This window comes from Cervus elaphus, chromosome 9 (genome assembly GCF_910594005.1).
Source record: "Cervus elaphus chromosome 9, mCerEla1.1, whole genome shotgun sequence".
NCBI lineage: Eukaryota > Metazoa > Chordata > Mammalia > Artiodactyla > Cervidae > Cervus > Cervus elaphus.
Window position 1 is genome coordinate 81,746,175 of NC_057823.1, and position 19,990 is coordinate 81,766,164.

General features: G+C 37.5%; 1 protein-coding gene and 1 non-coding gene across 5 annotated transcripts in view; both read right to left on the bottom strand.

Annotated features, from left to right (window-relative positions):
- The window catches only part of SSBP2 (single stranded DNA binding protein 2), a 297,868-nt gene that overhangs the window by 130,475 nt on the left and 147,403 nt on the right, over positions 1-19,990 (bottom strand). The window lies entirely within an intron of this gene.
- TRNAC-ACA lies at positions 4,718-4,789 on the bottom strand. Its single transcript has one exon. It is a non-coding gene; the product is annotated as a tRNA-Cys (tRNA).

A 19,990-nucleotide genomic window follows, 5' to 3' on the forward strand; every position in this document is an offset into this window, starting at 1 on the left:
AATCACGATGGTGTGATCACTCACCTAGAGCCAGACATCCTGGAATGTGAAGTCACGTGGGCCTTAGAAAGCATTACGAAGAACAAAGCTAGTGGAGGTAACGGAATTCCAGTTGAGCCATTTCAAATCCTGAAAGATGATGCTGTGAAAGTGCTGCATTCAATATGTCAGCAAATTTGGAAAACTCAGCAGCAGCCACAGGACTGGAAAAGGTCCGTTTTTATTCCAATCCCTAAGAAAAGCAATCCTAAAGAATGCTCAAACTACCGCACAATTGCACTCATCTCACACGCTAGTAAAGTAATGCTCAAAATTCTCCAAGCCAGGCTTAAGCAATACGTGAACCATGAACTTCCAGATGTTCAAGCTAGATTTAGAAAAGGCAGAGGAACCAGAGATCAAATTGCCAACATCCGCTGGATCATCGAAAAAGCAAGAGAGTTCCATAAAAACATCTATTTCTGCTTTATTGACTATGCCAAAGCCTTCGACTGTGTGGCTCACAATAAACTGTGGAAAATTCTGAAAGAGATGGAAATACCAGACCACCTGACCTGCCTCTTGAGAAACCTGCATGCAGGTCAGGAAGCAACAGTTCAATTGGACATGGAACAACAGACTGGTTCCAAATAGGAAAAGGAGTACGTCAAGGCTGTATATTGTCACCCTGCTTATTTAACTTATATGCAGAGTGCATCATGAGAAACACTGGGCTGGAAGAAGCACAAGCTGGAATCAAGATTGCCAGGAGAAATATTAACAACCTCAGATACGCAGATGACACCACCCTTATGGCAGACAGTGAAAGAGGAGAGTGAAAAAGTTGGCTTACAGCTCAACATTCAGAAAACTAAGATCATGGCATCTGGTCCATCATTTCAGGGGAAATAGATGGGGAAACCATGTCAGAGTTTATTTTTTGGGGCTCCAAAATCACTGCGGATGGTGACTACAGCCATGAAATGAAAAGACGCTTACTCCTTGGAAGGAAAGTTATGACCAACCTAGATAGCATATTAAAAAGAGACATTACTTTGCCAACACAGGTCCGTCCAGTCAAGGCTGTGGTTTTTCCAGTGATCATGTATGGATGTGAGAGTTGGGCTCTGAAGAAAGCTGAGCACCAAAAAATTAATGCTTTTGAACTGTGGTGTTGGAGAAGACTCTTGAGAGTCCCTTGGACTGCAAGGAGATCCAACCAGTCCATCCTGAAGGAGATCAGTCCTGGGTGTTCATTGGAAGGACTGATGCTGAAGCTGAAACTCCAATACTTTGGCTACCTCATGCAAAGAGTTGATTCACTGGAAAAGACCCTGATGCTGGGAGGGACTGGGGGCAGGAGGAGAAGGGGACGACAGAGGATGAGATGGCTGGATGGCATCACCAACTTGATGGACATGAGTTTGAGTAAACTCTGGGAGTTGGTGATGGACAGGGAGGCCTGGCGTGCTGCGCTTCATGGGGTCGCAAAGAGTCAGATACAACTGAACTGAACCCTTTATTTTAATTATATCACTTTAGCAATAATTAAACCTATATTCATCTATATACTGATAAAAATATGTTGATATACAGCAACCATCAAAATCTTATGACTGTAAAAGCACTTGCCTTCACAAAAAAGTAAACAATTTAATCTGATACAGTACTGTAGAAGGCATCAGAAGTCTAGTATTTATCCTTAACTAATTGAAAATACTTAAGCTTTTAATTTGCTTATTAAAGAATGCAAAATTACCTTTAATAAACTAATATTCAATGTCTTTCAATTATTAATATTTTGTGGGTTTTAACATATATAGTTCCCACAATCAGTGACTGAAAAAAAGACTTTCCTATAAACTTTAATAAAATATACTGAATAACAGAATTCAGTAGTGTATCAACTGAGCCTTTTACTATGTGCCATGATTAACTGTATAATACTTCCTATTTAGTTAGAAATGTGAGTCATGCTGCTACTAGATTCTTATGTCAGTTCCAATTTTTGAAAAAAATGTGTTTAAATTTTAAGAGTGTGAATAATTATATTTGGATTTAAACATCACCTTAGATAACAGAGAACCTTTATAGTTCACTGTCCTGCTCTCTGTTTAGATCAGAACACAGATGTGAATGTACACTCTTTACCGTTAAAGGATTTCAGAAAAATGTAAAAGATGGCCAGAACTTAAACTTATCCTGTCAAAAGAAAGGAAAATAATTCTTTGGAAGAACTTCAGTATTGACTTGTAGGGAAAGCAGGCACTATAGCATAACAGCAGATAATTCTATAGATATGAATAGAAAACTACCCCAATACATATTTTCCCACCCCTGGTCTCTGATACCCCTTACTCTCTTCATGCTCCACCAGACAAGAACATCATACTTAGCTTTATTGTCAAGTCTGTTATAATGTATCTCTATAAAATCTATGTTTTATAAATAAGTTCTGTTCTCATTAGGTATTACAATAGGTAACACTCTTGAAAGTAGAAGAATGTGTTTAAGAAATAACAGAACTTTTAAGAACCATTAAAAATTGAAACAGGATTTTTTGTTAAAGACCATTGTCTCACTTCCCAGACTTCAGCACTGTCTTCTGATCAAAAGGATTTCTCCAATTTCCAGAAATCTTTGACTGCAATTAATGTTTTCAAAAATTAGTTTTCTCACCTACTTTAATAAAATAAATGTCTAAGAGTGCTAGAGTAAAACCACACCAAGTAATATAGTCCCCCGATAAACCTTCCTCAAGAATGTTTCTTTTCTGATTTATTATAGGAACCTCCTATGACACTGGGAAATGAAGAGACTGAGAATAGAAAAAGGAAGCAAAATATTGTCAATAGTCTCTTAAAACCTAGAAAACAACAATGAGTATTATCTCTAAAAGGTGGCTATAGGTATCTTTAAAAATCTTGCTTCTTATTCATGGCAGTAAATGATGGCAATGCAGTATGTGAAAAAACTTAACAGTCTGTCTGTGCTTTTTTACCTGTTAACACTAAAAAAAAAATTCTAGTTAATAACTTCTAGTCCAGGCTTCCCTGTTGACTCAGTGGTAAGGAATCCACCTGCCAATGCAGGAGATGCAGGTTCGATCCCTGGGTCGGGATGATCCTCTGGAGGAGCAAACTGCAACCCACTCCAGTATTCTTGCCTGGGAAATCCCATGGACAGAAGAGCCTGGCAGACTACAGTCCACATGGTCACGAAAGGTTGGACACAACTTAGCAACTAAACAACAAACTTCCAGTCCAAAACAGTAGCTTTAGGAAATACGTCCACAAACAAATATCGTCAAAAATAGGCAAACAAAATTATTAGATAAAATTCTATTGATACTAAACATAAGAAAAATTTTAGATTGAGGGGAAAGAACTGCATTTTGTTTCCAATACAGCTATGTTAGTGAAAAGAAATCCTGAGTTGTGGCAATGCAGAAAGAAAGAAATCAATAAAGCACTACCGAGTAGAATTGCATCTAGATAGCAACTGTACACTGTAAACGCCTCTCATTCATCATAATCTGCTCAAATTAAAGATTCATTTTTAAGGTCTTGAGAGCTCACTAAAGCAATGTCACAGTTCCTTTTTTTTTAAATCACATGAAATATGAAGGCAGTCTTGAACATGATTAAAATGCTTAGGCCTTTTTTACTTATATAACAATGATGACAAAGCAGTACAAAAAAAAAGTACAATTTTAGCAAGAATGTATTATTAGTATTTATCTTAGTGGTCCATAGCAAGTGAGATACACAGTCTTTCAAACCCCATTAACAGAGAGGACTGTAAGAAAAATTCACTTTCCTATATGTCATTTTTCATGTAAATGAATATCTTAAGTATATAAGAATATGGCATTTTATGAGATAATTGATTAAACTGGTCTATACATCAAATAACTGACACTAAAACAACCAAGGAGAAAGGGGAAAAAAACAAGTTATTAGAATCATCTAATCATATGATATTGTATGTAAGAACAACCACATCTTGTCCTAAAGATCTCATGAATTAAACAAAACAAAACATACTTTTTTGAAAAATCTGAGCTATCACTGTTTATACATAAACTCCAAAAGAAACATAAAACAGGCACTAAAACTAAAATTTAGTAGTTTAACAAGGTAGAAAATCAATATATAGGATATGAATGATTATATATTAAAGATTCTAAAAGCAGCACTTATTATACCATAAAAATCATAAAAATATTTTGCTATAAATCAAAACTGTGTGTGCTGAAAAGCTACAATTCACTAATAAATTTAAGAAGACTTAGATGGAGGAATGTGCAGCACTCAAGAATGGGAAGGCTCAACATTGTTAGTATTTCCCTTCTCCTCAGTCTATAAACTCAACAGTTTATGGATAGTTCCAATCAATATCCCAAAAGGACTGCTTTGTAGAAATCAAAAGCTGACTTCAAAATTTATATAAAAATGAAAAAAGAACCAGGATAGCCAAAAAGGTTTGAAAATGAAGAACAAAACTAGAAGTCTCACACTATCTTATTTCAAGACTTATATAAAGAATAGCAAACAAGATAACATGGCCATGGAGAAAGAATAGCGGATCCACACATGCTGGTGATTTTGAAAGTGAAGTTGCTGTCGTGTCTGACTCTTTGCAACCCCATGGACTATAGCCTACCAGGTTCCTCCGTCCATGGGATTTTCCAGGCAAGAAAACTGGAGTGGGTTGCCATTTCCTTCTCTAGGAGATCTTCCCAACCCAGGGATTGAACCTGGGTCTCCTGCATTGTAGGCAGACGCTTTACTGTCTGAGCCACCTGGGAAGTCCAAGATGCAAATGCAATTCAACGGAGAAAGAAGAGTCTTTTCCACAAATGGGGCAGGAATAATTGGATACTGATATACCAAAACCAAGAGTCCAATCCAAACTGTGGACCATACATAAAAATAAAAATGGGTCACAATGGGCCACAGAAAGAAAGTAAAACCTGAAACTAAAACTTCTCAGAGAAAGCACAGGAAACAAAAAAAAAATCTGTGGACTCTTGATCTGGACAAGGATTTCTTAATATATCACCAAAGCAAAAATTGACAAATTGGACTTCATCGAAAATAAGAACTTCTCTGTTCTTTGAAGAACACTATTAAGAAAATTAAAAGACAAGCCACAGCAGGGAGAAAATATATTCAAAGGACATTTCTGATAAAATTTTTGCACCCTGAATATATAAAGAACTCTCAAAACTTAAGAGTAACAACCCAGTTTTAAAAATAAGTAAAAGTTCTTGACACCTTACCAAGCACATGAAAAGGTAATCAGTCTCATTATTTAACAGTAACATGCAAAAAAAAAAAAAAACCAGTTAGAAGTCAGTACATACCAATTAGAATGACTAGAAACAGGAACAAAAAACACCAGATAACCTGAGGATAACAAGTGCTAGTGAAAACACAAAGCAACTAGAACTCTCATGCATTGGTGGAGGGAAAGGAAAACACAGACACTTTGGAAAACAGTTTGGTATTTTCTTGTAAAGTCAAACACAGCACCATACAACGCAACAGTCCCATTCCTAGGTATGTATCCAAATGAAGAAAGAAAAAAAAATACCATAATTCTCTGTTTATACTGGCTTAATTCATAACTGCTTCAAGCTGGAACAACTCAAATGCCTCTCAATCGAAGAATGAATGAACAAGCTGAGGTTTATTCATACGGTGGAATACTGCTCCTCAATATGAAGGGCAAATTACTAATTTGTTGTTGCTTAGTCGCTCAGTCATGTCTAACTCTTTGCAACCCCATGGACTGTAGCCTACCAGGCACCTCTGTCTGTGGAATTTTCAGGCAAGAATACTGGAGTGGGTTACCATTTCCTACTCCAGGGGATCATCCCAGCCCAGGGATCAAACCCACATCTCCTGCACTGGCAGGCAGGTTCTTTACCACTGAGCCATCAGGGAAGCCCAAACTACTACTAATAACATGCAACATCATGGAATAATCTTAAATATATTACCTAAGTGGTTGAAGCCAGGCTCAAAAGGCTACATACTGTGTGATTCCATTTATATGACATTCTAGAAAGACAAAACTACAGGGACAGAAAACAGATCAGTGGTCACCAGTGGCTGGGAATGGGTTAACTACAAAGGGCTAAGGGGTTATTTTCTCAGGTGATGGAATTGCTCTGTATCTCCACTGTAGTGGTGGCGGCATTACTTTGTGTTTGTCACAACTCATAGGACTGTACACAAAAATGGGTGAATTTTATTGTATCTAAATTATACATTAATATAAAGAGTGAGCAGGAAAAACACCATAATCGGATAATGAGAAATACTCAGTACTAAGTTATTTGATCATGACTAGGTTGAAAAACATGATCTTCCCAAATTTCAACTAGTCCTGGATACTGTTCAAGATTTTACTGCTATAAGGCAATATTCTACCATTTAGTAGGTAAAAATAACATTTAAAATAATAGAAAATTGGGAAACTATTGCATATACAGGAAACATGCAAAAATACAGCATGCATGTTCTCTGTTCTCAAGACCATCTCATTTCATGTATTGAACACATACCTACTGAAAGTAGGAACACATAGTAAAAGATATCATCAATGGAAAAAGTAACACACTATGTCTTAGGGAAAAACTCATGGGCTTTCAGGACAAACAGGCCTAACTTCAAATTTCTTTTATGCAATTTATTTAAATTAGGAATGTCAATTAAATTACCTTAGTTGATTACACAAGAAGTAACAGAAAAACGCCAAGCTCTTTGCTGGCTTCTATATATTCAATGAGCCCCTCCCTTCTTTTCTTTCCTCTTTCTCTTCTTTTCTCAAAACCCAAGTTTTCCCAAAAGTTCTAGATTTGAGAATGTAAAGTAACTTCGTTTTAAAAGAATAGTGTTCTTATTAAGAAAACCCACATGAATTAGTCCCACCAGCTTCCCTCTCATTTATATTGCCACAACCCCAATTGGTGATGCACCGTTGATCTATTATTATCAATGAGTAGTTAGCGTCTCAGGGGCGGCCAGCGTCTAGGCTAGTCAGTGATCTGCGAGGCAGGCAGGCTTGAAGAGCTCTGCTTATAAAAAGTGACGGTAATTTGTTCAGCTAGTCAGACTGAATAGTATTTTCAGGTCTAAGAGAAAACTGGCTCATCAGCAGCAACAGGAAGAGCCAATACACAAAGACAAGGAGTGTGTGAATGATTGTATGCATGCCAAAGAAGGGTGTGTGTGAGTGTAGAGAGATCATATTTGTGGGTGTGGGGGTGTGTGTGTTGAGAACACAATTGCCAGCAAAGGCCCTGCGTAAAATGGTCGGGTAATGAGAGAGAGAGAGAGAAGCTAGAACCTAGAGCTGCCTTGGTACCCAATAGCTTTCTAGATTCAGTTCTTTATCCTCTTTATGAGTCCTTATAATAAGACTCCTTTTTTCTTAAAATGGCATATTAAACATGTTTCATTGCCTATTCTACTCTAACCACTTTCATAATTTTTTTTCTCTGAGATGGTCATCCCTAAGGACTTTGCACAGCTTATTGGTCAAAACGAAGTATCTGAGCCGAAGCAGCTTACTTCACCCAGATTCTCTTAACACCAAGTTACTCATACAGACAGACAGTGACTGATTCTCCAGCAAAAGGCAGAGTTAGACTTGTAATCAGCATCTTAGAATATCAAAATTTCATGTAAAATAAGGCTATGAGTTATGAGAAATCAAGAGAAAACTGGACTATTCAAAAGCTCTCTCCAGGGTTCCTGCTCCTTCTAGCATCAAACATCATCTTACAAGAGTCTTACAAGGACAACTATGATGACTGCTGTTTGGTCTACAATGGGTGTGCAACTGTAAACTGTATCCCAATTACAGGACTCTTACAATGTAAAACAAAAGTGCATCTTAAAAGTGATGAAATAATATTTCAATTTGGTTGAAATAATTTTTCTACTTGGTTCATTAACTGTATTCAAAGGGATGCTCTGGTGCTTGAAAGTAGTTCTGCTCTCTTAATTTAGAGTTCCTCTCCCACTCTCTCTCCACACGCGTATCTCTATCGTGGAAATCAATGCTAGAAACATCTTTCCAGTTGCTGCCAAAGAAACATATGTACACTTTTGTGTTCAATGTCTACTTAAAATTTCAAAAGCACCTGAAAAGAACCAATTCCTATGATTCTCACAACCTACTTCCAATCAAAGTCAACTGTGCAAAATGATAAAATATTATGTACAGTTTTCTTGTGCATCTGTTCCTCTCAATATCCCTTTCCATTCGCAATGCTTGATGATTCTTTACCATATAATAAGGGCTGCTTATTACTGTCTTTAGTTTCTTTTAGTTATATACTTCAAATTTAAAAGTTGGGACTGTTTTTTTCAAACAGTCCAGTAATGTGGCACGGTATCTGAAATTAACCAATTTTTAAAAAATCTAGACAAAGTCATGTTACCAGAAGTAATGTCTGTTGGTTATCATCCTGTGAGAGCAACTATTAAAAAATTTCTTACATACATAAAGCATAGCATAAATAATTTCTAATACCTGTAATAAACTCATATCCTCACATCACAAACACATAAGCACAATGACCTGAAATTTTTAGGATCAAAAGATAATTTTTGAAAAGTCTCACAAGGATTTTCTGAAGCACCAAAATATATAAACAACACAGATGTAGTTTTTGAGTATTGTAAAAATTGTTTTCCCATTTTATACGTTTGTGGTTCCACAGCATTGTGCACACACTTCTATTATAGATTTATCAAGTCATATTATAATTTGGGTTTTGTCTCTTCATAGACCATAATAAACTCATTGAGAAAAATATACCTGCCAATGCATGAGATGTGGGTTTGGTTCCTGGGCCAGGAAGATCCCTTAGAATAGGATCCCTCCAGTATTTTTGCCTGGAAAATTTCAAGGACAGAGGAGCCTGGCAGGCTATCAGTCCACGGGGTCACAAAGAGTTGGACATGGCTGAGTGAGTGACTGAGTACATAGCCTCACTGTGGAATCTTCAGTACCTATAACAGTGCTTACCTCAGAGTAGGCACATTATAAGGATTTGATGAATGAAATAAATATCCATTTCATTGCAAATCTTGGTAAAATGATCAAGTAAATTTAGACTAGTAACTCTTAAATTTGTAGCATCTCACACATTCAGAGAAAAAAATGTTTCCAGCCTATACACTCAACTTTCTTAATCTGGCTAAAAAAGGTTGTATGTTCATATTTCTTAGCTTTCATTCTTAAAAAATACTCAACTAAGAATTATACTTCCATGTCATCAGTCATTTAGTAGTAAGAACTCACAGGAGAAAATATCAGGCTCCAAGAGAACCATAATAAAAATGAAGATTCCTGGATACATGTATACAGTAACTAAAAAAAAATACAAAGATAAAATTTGGGACTATATTTGTTAAAAACAGGCTATGAGTAATATATCTTCATTCAGTTTATTAATCTGGACTCTGATAAACAACTGCAAAATAGCTTTTTATAATATTAATGCAGTGTGCATAAAAGGCTCAGATTGTAAACTGAATCCTTATGAGAGTAAGATAATTTTATTCTGTCCCATAGTTTATTCTGAAAATGTGTGTTCTCATTCAAAAGGAAGACAGAAAACAATACACTTGTCTACATACAAACATCAATACCATTATTAAAATATGAAGCAAGTTTTAAAAAACAGTCCTTAGAATGTATATGCTTTTATATTTTAAAAAACACAACCATTTAAAAATTTCCCTTTGTTCACACGTGACAATTTTTTTTCCTCTACAAATAACAAGCCATTATTTGAAGCTGGGTATTAATCCTGCATGAATGGTCTTACAAAATCTAGCTGTAGAAGAGTCTATGTTAGAAATGTAAACATATGTGTGAAAATATCATAAACAAAGATACACAGAAAAATATAAGAGGAAAGAAGGAAAGAAAGAAAGAGAGGCAAGATCTACCAAAATCTTGCCCAGATATCAAAGTCTCCTGAGGCTCTTCTGAATTAGAGAGGATGGCTGAGAATTCTAAACACGCGTTACTAACCTAGGTCTTAGAATAAAAGCAAGGCAAAAGGGCACCAAAATGCACTGAGTGTGTTTAAAAGTACTGAATAAATTTTCCAAAGAAAGAAAGGATTGCTGTATTTTTCATTTTTTTGAAAGATTTTTCTGATGTGGACAATTTTTAAAGTCCTTATTGAATTTGTTACAATATTGCTTCCAGTTTATGTTTTGGTTTTTTGGCCACAAGGCATGTGGGAGCTTAGCTCCCCGACCAAGGATTGAACCCATACCCTCTGCATTAGAAGGTGAAGTCTTAACCCTTGGACCTCCAGGGAAATCCCTTCATTTTTCTTTTTAAATTGCATATGGTAAAATTCACTCTTTCTTGATGTAAACTTCTGTGAGTTCTGACAAAAGCACAGTGTAACCACCACCTTAATCAAGACAGAAACAGCTTTATCATCCCCCAATTCCCTCGTACTCTCTCTGTATTCTGCGTCTTATTCCAACCATTAAATTTAGCCTTCCTTCATTTAGTGAAAACAGTTTAACAAAGGTAGACGGGGGATAACTACTTTTAGTTAAAATCTTAAAAAATATTTGCACAGGAGATACATTTACATCCTAGAAGTAATCCTCCATTACTCCACAATGTCACAAAACAAAATAAAATACACAATTAGAATGATGACTTTCTCTAAACATCTGATTGCTCTCCAGTGATGAGAACTTCCACTGCTGGTACAGTCACGCCAAATCTACTTTGTTCCACAGAATTAAATCAGTAGTATCCTCACAAAATATCCACAGCTAAAGTCAACCTCTACATATATAAGCAGCAACTAATACAGTAATAATTTAAAAGGCATATCAGACAGCTTTTTGCTGCCAGGGTTTTTTTAAATCCTCTCACAGGTAGAGCAACAGCTGTTACTGAATAGTTCTGGCCACTAGAGAATTTCTTTTAGCACAGTTTGACATCATGGCCTAAATTCAAAGTGACACCAAATTAAAGCTTGTTATGGTAATAATCATGGCAGTGTAAAGCGGTTTAGAAAAACCTGAAATCTGAAACTTCAGATATAATTTCAATTTTATCACTGTTGAGTCTAAGCTAATTTCGAATATTACTTTAAGATAACATTATAATGACTTAAAAATGTTCAAAACCTTGATAACAAAAAGGACATCCTATAAACAGGCAATATATTAACAACAAAGTCTTCCATTTAACTGCTACATTACTCGTCCAGCAGAGGAACACGATGGGGTAAATGTCTTTTCAGAGGCTAAATACCTAATTTTAGAGCTTTCATAAGCTTCCAACAATTAATATTGTAAAGTAATTAGCCTCCAACTAATAAAAATAAATGGAAAAAAAAAAACATAATACACAGAGTGATGTCGCAGGGTGGGGGAACAGGAAGGGCCAGTCCTCATCCCCACACAGCAACATTAACAAACCCATGCAGACCAGAAAACCTTGAAGAGAACCCCAGAAGCCAGCAAAGAAGATGCAGCACCCTAAAACAGTACAAAATCAAGAACTGACTACAGCGACATGGTTAGGAAGGGCGATCTCACTGTTCTTGTGTCTCCCCTGATTCAATTCAGCATGGAAAACAAAAATCTCTTTCAGTGTGTGATTTCTATTCACATAGGAGAGGGCGAGGGGGAATCCTACATCCCGAGACCCTCAGGGTGCTGCCCCAGAGAAACGCTCCTGTTTCCCCTCACCCAGAGCACTAACATTCCACCACAGGAAAGCTGAGAACAAGGAGGGATGGTAGGGGCGCTCAGCAGTGGCCGGTGCGGACTGCAGCTGCTGGTGTGGACGGCAGTGGTGGGCATGGGCCCAGCAACAGATGTGGACCGCAGCAGCCAGCCAGGATCTCAGCGGCCTGGGGGAGGTTCCCAGCAGCTGGGATGGCTACTTGGCTCTGTGGGAAGGAGGGAATGGGGAGACTAGTGGAATATGCACCTAACATCCCAGCAGCATCTCAGGGCACTGCCCTGGGGAAAAGGTGGCTACCAATAGCTCTGTGGGATCGGTTTACTGGGAATTCTCCCCCAGGAGGGAGGGAAGGGAGTAGAATATGCACATACATGAAATGATCTGAGACATTCTCAGAACTTCTAGTGAGGCTGACTGGCCTTTTCTTGGCCAGTGCTAATCCATAAAGACTGGAAGACGTTTCTCCAAATGTACAGACACCAAATGCAAAGTTTGCAAGACACGTTCATACAAAAAAAATCAGGGAAACACACACTGCCAAAGGAACAGAATCAACATACTCCAAAGTAATGGAGATCCATGAATGGCCTGACCTAAAAAAAAAAAATCATCTTTATTTTGGGCTGTGCCACACGACACATAGGATGTTAGCTTCCTGATCAGGGATTTAACCCACACCCCCTGCAATGGAAGTGTGGTGTGTCTTAACCACTGGACCACCAGGGAAGTCCCCCACACAGTCACCTTAAAGAAGTTCAGTGAGATACAAGAAAACACAGATAACTAGATGAAATCAGAAAAATGAAACATGAACAGAATGAGAATATAAACAGAGAGAGAGAAACTGTTTAAAAAACCACAGAAATTCTGAGGCTGAAGTATAGAGTAAGTGAACTGAAAAAGCCATAAGGCAGAAACTTCCATAGATACACACAAAATACACAGAAAGAGTAACACTGGACCAACAGGGAATTTCCTAATCAGCTTTAAAGAGAAGTAGAACCGCCTACTTGTGACAAAACGGACGGAGCTGGAGGACATTGCACTAAGTGAGGTCAGTCAGTCACAGAAGGACAAATACTGCATAATTCCAACTACATGAGAAATCTAAAACAGCCAAGCTTACAGAAGTAGAAAATAGAGTAACAGTTGCTAGGTGATGAAGGGAGAGAAGACAGGAAGTTGTTTTATCAAGTTACTGGCATACGAGATGAGTAAGTTCTATAGAGTTGCTATACACAGAGCCTACAATTACTGATATAGTATTATGCTTTAATTTGTTGAGAATAAGCAGATATCAAGTTAAGTGTTTTTACCACAAAGGGACACAAACAAACCTTTGAAAGCGATAGATAGGTTTAACACCTTGACTTTGGTGATGGTATTACAGATGTATGCACATCTTCAAGTTGTATATAATAAATATGAGTTTTGGATCAATCTTACTCAATAAAGCTGTAGATCTCAAAAATATATATACATTCATATACCCATAACTCCCCAAATATATACGGAAGAGAGGTAAGTTCCCTCTAATATTAATACTATAATGGTGTTAGAAATATTATAATCAAACATGGTGGATCAGTTAATATTTTTTGGCTGACTAGTATCTGAATAGTATCAGAGTTCTTGAAAATTAAATCTTCCAGTTATCTGAAATGAAGCAAATTACAGAACTGTTGATAACTAACTTCACTGAGAGGACACAAGTCTTTGAGCAATAGTACTTAGTATGTTTATTTTTTTAATTACCTCAACCTCTGACAAGCAATTAGAGAAATAGAAAAAGATCACAGTACACTGAAATGAGCCTACAGAGATGCCCTCAGAACGCCAACCACCAAATCAGAGACGCTGCATATGGTGGTTCTGGGTTTTCATATTGCTCACTATTCTGGCTGAGAAGGCAGAGAAGGCTGGAACTGAACACACTTCACAAGTTATGCCACGCCCCTGAAGGGCAACCCACAGAAAGTATGAGGATAAATTATCACAGAACAGTTTGGAAAAATATTACCTTGTCAATCATTAAAGCAGCTCAATGTTATCCGGAGGAAGATCTTAGACAGAATCTTAAAGTCAGAATAAATCTGAGGTTACTGCCTCTCCCCTTCCTCCAAATGAAATCCATCCTATCCTGTTGTAACCTATACTGGAGTACTTCCATGGACAAATGTGACCATTAGGTAGTTCTTTGTGATAAGCCAAACTGTATCTCTTTGAAACTTCTGCCCTTTGTAATTACTGCTCTTTTACATGATAGCCCTAAAGGATTTTTAAAGACCACTGCAAATAACTGGAGTCCCTTTAGTTCATTATTTTATGACATTATCCTAGACAGTGGCTACCCCAAAGTTCCTAGGGCAGGCTAGAGAACTTGTCTTGAAGTTTCTTCTGTGGGGAAAACAGAGAGGTTCTAATTAGCTTTTATATGGTACTACTTTTGTCTCCCTAATAGCTGTCCGATTATGCCAAAGATAGTAGTGATAGCACTTACTTAGTTTTTGCCACAAATCAAACTTTGACATACTGACTTGTAGGTTTTAACAGATTTGTTTTTTGTTTCTTTGTTGATTTGTTTCTTCCTTTAATTTTTTTGGGGGGAATAGCTTAGCGAGACTTTGGGGGTGGGCGTGCAGGAGGCAAAAACACATTTTGCAGCCCTCTAATAGCATCTAGGCCAGTCACGTTCTTCTCAAAAGGCTGTGTGCAGGAAGAAGTGAAAACAAAAACAAAAAAATGTGGAACAATTCCTTCTTATACTACTGGGGTATAATATTTAACTTATCAAAACCCCTCACATATATTTTCCCTATTGAGCTGCTTTCTAGTCATAACTCTAAATTAATACTTTATTTTTTAAACTTAAATATAAACTTGGCTATATTTATGTAATTAGCTAATGTTGGATTATATATTTTGTAAAAATTCAACTATGTAAGTTCAATTATGTATATGAAAGACTTGGTTTCTTTTTAGTTATTAGAATAAAGTTTCCAAAAGTAAATAAAATAAACTAAAATATTTAATAATATTATTTGTCAGGAAGTCCTATAGGCAGGATGTTTCCTAATTCTTCCAGTGGTCTTTTCCTATTAGATTTCTAGCAAGCCAAAAGAGACCTAAATTCTACTGATACTATAAATGAAAAATGCCTTAGGAAAAAATGTGAGCTCAGTTTCAGAGTAGTCATGGTAATCCATCTAATTAAAAATTTTATACTTTTCTTCCCTTTCTAACTCTTCTACCTCAGTGAAATTGATCAGTTAACATTAAATTTTAAGCATTAGTAAATATTTTTAATTTAAAAGGCTCAAAGAAAAAGCAAATCATCCATTTGGAAAAATCATCTACAAGTTTCTACACATAGTATCACACCAGATATTTAATGAAAATGAAAAGGGCATTCTACTTCTCACACCAATTTGATGGGCTAGTACATATATACTTTACAAAGAATATGAATTCATGGGATTCCAGGAAAATACCGAATAACCAATTAATCTGAAAATAAATCTGGGTAGCTCTAGGAATGTTCTGAGTTTATAGTAACATTTTTAGAGCCTCGGGGACAAGTGTTGAGGAATAAATCTGTTTTAGTTTCTCATGCCAGTGAATTCCTTTGTGGCAACTTTTAAACCACAGGAATTATCCCATTTGGAGGCTATAATTCTCTTATAAGATGTGCTTCCCAATTAAAGACCACATCCAGGAAAGCATGTCAGTAAACATTATGGCTCCATGGAGAAATCTTGAGGGGTGATTTAAGTTGTCATTAAGAAGGTAGCTTATTTACATTAGATTTACAAATTTTCAAATAAATTCTAGCAGAAAAGGCAGGGCTTCCTGGTGTAAAGACTATAGCTTTAGGTAAACAATAGAATCAATGAATTCTGGCACTGAAGAGGAACTTCAGAGATCATATAAGAAATCCTTCATTTTACATAGAGTGGCTCATCCAAAGTGCAGCCAAAACTGGAAATATGACTTTGGCACTTTTCCTTTTTTAACTTGCCTGATCTCGAGCAAGTCAGAACACCATAATAACAAGACAATACCATCCCCATAGACTATGTCACATAATTGATTTTCAGGATATGATTTTAACATGTACACTGCTACCATCCCTGTCTCATCTACAACTTGGTAGCCCAAACTTAGGTCCCCAGGGACAGGGAATGAGGAAAATGGCCGCAGTGACAGTTTCCTTTCCTCTACTTCCCAACAAATCCATGGTACCACAGAAGGTCGATCACCTAATTGTTAAAGTTTTGGGGAAAGTACATTGCTGTGCCTCATAGACTTCTACCTGATGTACATGCAACTGGTTGTCTGAGTAGCCAAAGAGACTGCTTTGCTCATCATCCCCAGACAGATGTAAACAAATGTGCTGGAGGCTGTTATTAAGGTTACCAAAAGATCCTCTTCAAAAGTATTTGAAATGTCCTAACATTTCATCACCTTTACAAAATCCTATTTAGAATCAAACACTGTATCAATACCTGTAATGCCTGGATGCTCATGGAATGTGAAGGCATACCCCTGAGAGACCACAGGACCTGGGAACTAAGGGGCTCTTTCAAACTTGCAACCTCTAAAGACAAAAACACGTTAATGCCACAATCCACAAACATGCACCATGGGGTATCTTCAATGTTTAAGGGAAACACAGGAGTATTTACAGATGGTGAGTATTGTGTGAACTACTAGCTCACACTAGTGTAGTTTTGATATTAGATGCTGTGAAAATTAATGTGAAAAGGAAAATGAATCATGTGGTGTCTGATCTGATTTCAAGATTTGAGAGGTTGTGCAGTGCCCAACAGGTGCTCAGACCCTGAAAGTAACTGTGATTATTTTAAAATGAAAATATCTTTTTTTCTATAAATATATATATATTTTTAAATGGCTATTAAACTCTTAGATCACAGATACTTATTTACTTAATAAACAGCACTGTTAAGGCTGTTTGTGTTAAGGGGCCTCAGGAAGAATACTAAGGTACTAAGGGCTCTATGACCTGAGACAGTTTGAGAATTCTATGCTAATGGAGAAGTGAGATACATATACGCTGAATGCTTAAGGGTTATATAAAACTTCAAAATTAAAAGACTAGAATCCCTAGTCATAAACACAGATACACCCAAAATTATAAATCACAGACTCAGTATTATCATGTATTTATCAGTTGCCAATTGTACTTTATTATATACAGCACTGACTGGATAAGACTGGTTTCTAGAGTTCAACAGCCTCAGGTTCAAAAATTAATTTTATCATTAACTGTGCACCTTGACTATTTAAACCTGTTTCCTAACCTGTGGTAAAAGGTACCATAATAGTACTTACTTTATAGTATGTACTGTAAAGATTAAATGAAAGAAAGCACGAAAACTACAGAGTAGGACCGCACCCTGGGGGCCTCTTTAAGTACCTGATGGGCTGATCTACCAACCAGGACCCCAGCCAGGGGGGCCCCTCTATGGGCCTGAACTGGCGGAGCTACGGAGAAAGACTGGCCAAAGAGGCCTTCTGACTGCCAGCTACAAGAAGCTCGAAAAAAGTCTCTGGTAGGGCCATAGCTCCTGCCACGGAGGCAGTCCAGGGTCCCCGCAAGCCAAGCAGCTACGCCACCTTTACCTCAGCCCTGAGCTGCCACGGGCGAAGAAAAGCCTTGCGTCTATGCACGCAGGTCGCTTCGGGTGTGTCCAGTTCTTTGCGACCCTGTGGGCTATGGCCTGTGGCCTGCCAGGCTTCTCTGTCAGGGGGGTTCTCCAGGCACTGGAGCATATTGGCCAATACCGGTTGCCATACCCTTCCAGAGCGCTGTATTTCCTGCTTCCTTAGTTGCCAACTGCCCTGAGTGGCTGGTGCTGCCAGAACCCCTGAGACCCGAGCAGCTGCACCGCCTCCACACCTGGCCCTCACAGGGACAAACCCAGGTCCTCCAGGGCAGCCTCAGGGGCAAACCCCAGGGGACGACCCACATGCAGAGGTGGAAATAAAACCACAACTGAAACCCAGGGGCAGGGTGGCTAAGGAAGAAGACCCGAAACCTTCCCACCAGCTGTACAAGCTGCAGACTGAATCCACAGGACCAACTAGGCAGACTCTGTGTCTATGGAACATATAAAAGGTCACTGAGAGCTCCCACCGAAGAAAACGCACTAGTTCTGATAGCTGTGGACACTGGAGGCCAGGACACACAGGAGTAGGACCAGATGAGAATCTGAGCGGCCCCCTCAGCAGGTCCAGAGGTACCACCGCATTGAAGGGCATCCTAGGGAGGTGAGGTGGACTGTGACTCCCAGGGAGGGAAAGGACTCTGACAGCAGTGATTTAAGAAAAGCATTTATTCTTCTTATGTTTTGACTTGTTCTGTAGATCCTTTTGGATTTTTTTCTTTTTTTCCCTTTTATCTCCCCCTCGATTTTATTGCCAGTAGGAAATCTAATTAAGCTTTTGAGCCTTTTTTTTCTTTTTTGCTTTTTATCTCAGTCACATTTTTTATTGTTGTTATAAACCTCTGCCTCTACGTTGGGCTTTTGCAGTTCTGCAGAGTTTTCTTTTTTCTTTTCTTTTCTCCTGTTTAAATTATATTTTTTTAAACCTATCATTATTATTTCTACATTTATTCCTTTGTTTTCTTTTTCTGCTGTTCTTTTCCCCTTGCAGTTAATCTTTAATGTATATAAATCGTCTTCATCTACCTCTATTTAACTGTGTGTATCTGTTCTTTCTTGTCTTTCTTTCCTTTCCTCCTTGTTATTTTGTTCTCACTGCTTTATTCCCCACTTGGCACCTTGCTTTAGTTTTGTTTTCTAGTTTGTGCTTTAGTTTTGTTCTTAACTGGTAAATAAATTTTTGATTTCCTTTGTTCACTGGGTCTATCTACTGTACTTTATTTTTGTTGAACTCTTCTGATTTTGTTCATGGATATATATGTATATGTGTATATTCCATTATTTTTATTATTTGCCTGATTTTGTAACTGCCATTTGTCTCAGGTTCATCTTTGGTTTCTCATTTTTGGATATTTGTTTTAATCTCACTTAATGCCATAACAAACCATGTGTGGAATCTTCATTCCTGACCAGAGATCAAGCTCTGAGCCTTTGGAGTGCAAGCACTGACTCCAAGACCCTAGACTACCAGAGAACTAACCCTGGGGAGTATCAAATAGTGAGAACTCACACAAAGGAAACCACTTGAATACAAGACCTGGTGTATCACCCAACCACCAGTAGCACCCTGTGCAGGACGCCTTATCTAAACAAACAAAACAGAAATACAAACCCAATCATCAGCAGACAGGCTTACCACCTCACTCAGCCCTGCCCATCAGAGGAAAAGCAAACAAACAAAAACTCAGCACAAATCTCACCCCATATGAAGCTTACACAAACCACTGGACCATCCTTAGGAGGGAAGAAACTAAAAAGTAGAAAGAATTCAATCTTGAAGCCTGGGAAAAGGAGACCTCAAACACAATAAGTTAAAAAAAAAATAATGAAAAGGCAGAGAAGTATTTATTACACAAATGAAGAAACACAGAAGTCCAAATAAATGAAGAGGAAATAGGCAAACTACCTGAAAAAGAATTCAGAATAATGATAGTTAAGATCATCAAAAGCCTTGAAAACAAAATGGAGAAAATGTAAGAATCAATTAACAAACACCTAGAAGAATTAAAGAATAAACATGCAGAGACAAACAACACAATTACTAAAATTAAAAAATTTCTAGAAGGAATCAATAGCAGAATATCTGAAGCAGAAGAACGAATCAGTGAGCTGGAGGATAAGATGGTGGAGATACCTTCTGAACAGCAGCATAAAGCAAAAAGAATGAAAGGAAGTGAGGATAGTCTCAGAGACTATCTGAGACAGTCTGGGACAATATCAAATTCACCAACATTCTAATTATAGGAGTCCCAGAAGAAGAGAAAAAGAAAGGGTATGAGAAAATTTTTGAAGACATTATAGTTGGAAATTCCCCCAACATGGAAAAGGAAATAGTTAATCAAGTCCAAGAGGTAAAAAGAGTCCCATACAGGATAAATAGAAAACTAATAAGGAAAGACAAGTCTTACATGATACATTAAATGAGATGGATCTCATTGATATCTTCAGGATATTCCATCCAAATGCAGAAGAATACACCTTCTCAAGTGCACATGGAACATTCTTCAGGACAGACCTCATCTTGGGTCACAAATCAAACCTCAGTAAATTTAAGAAAACTGAAATCC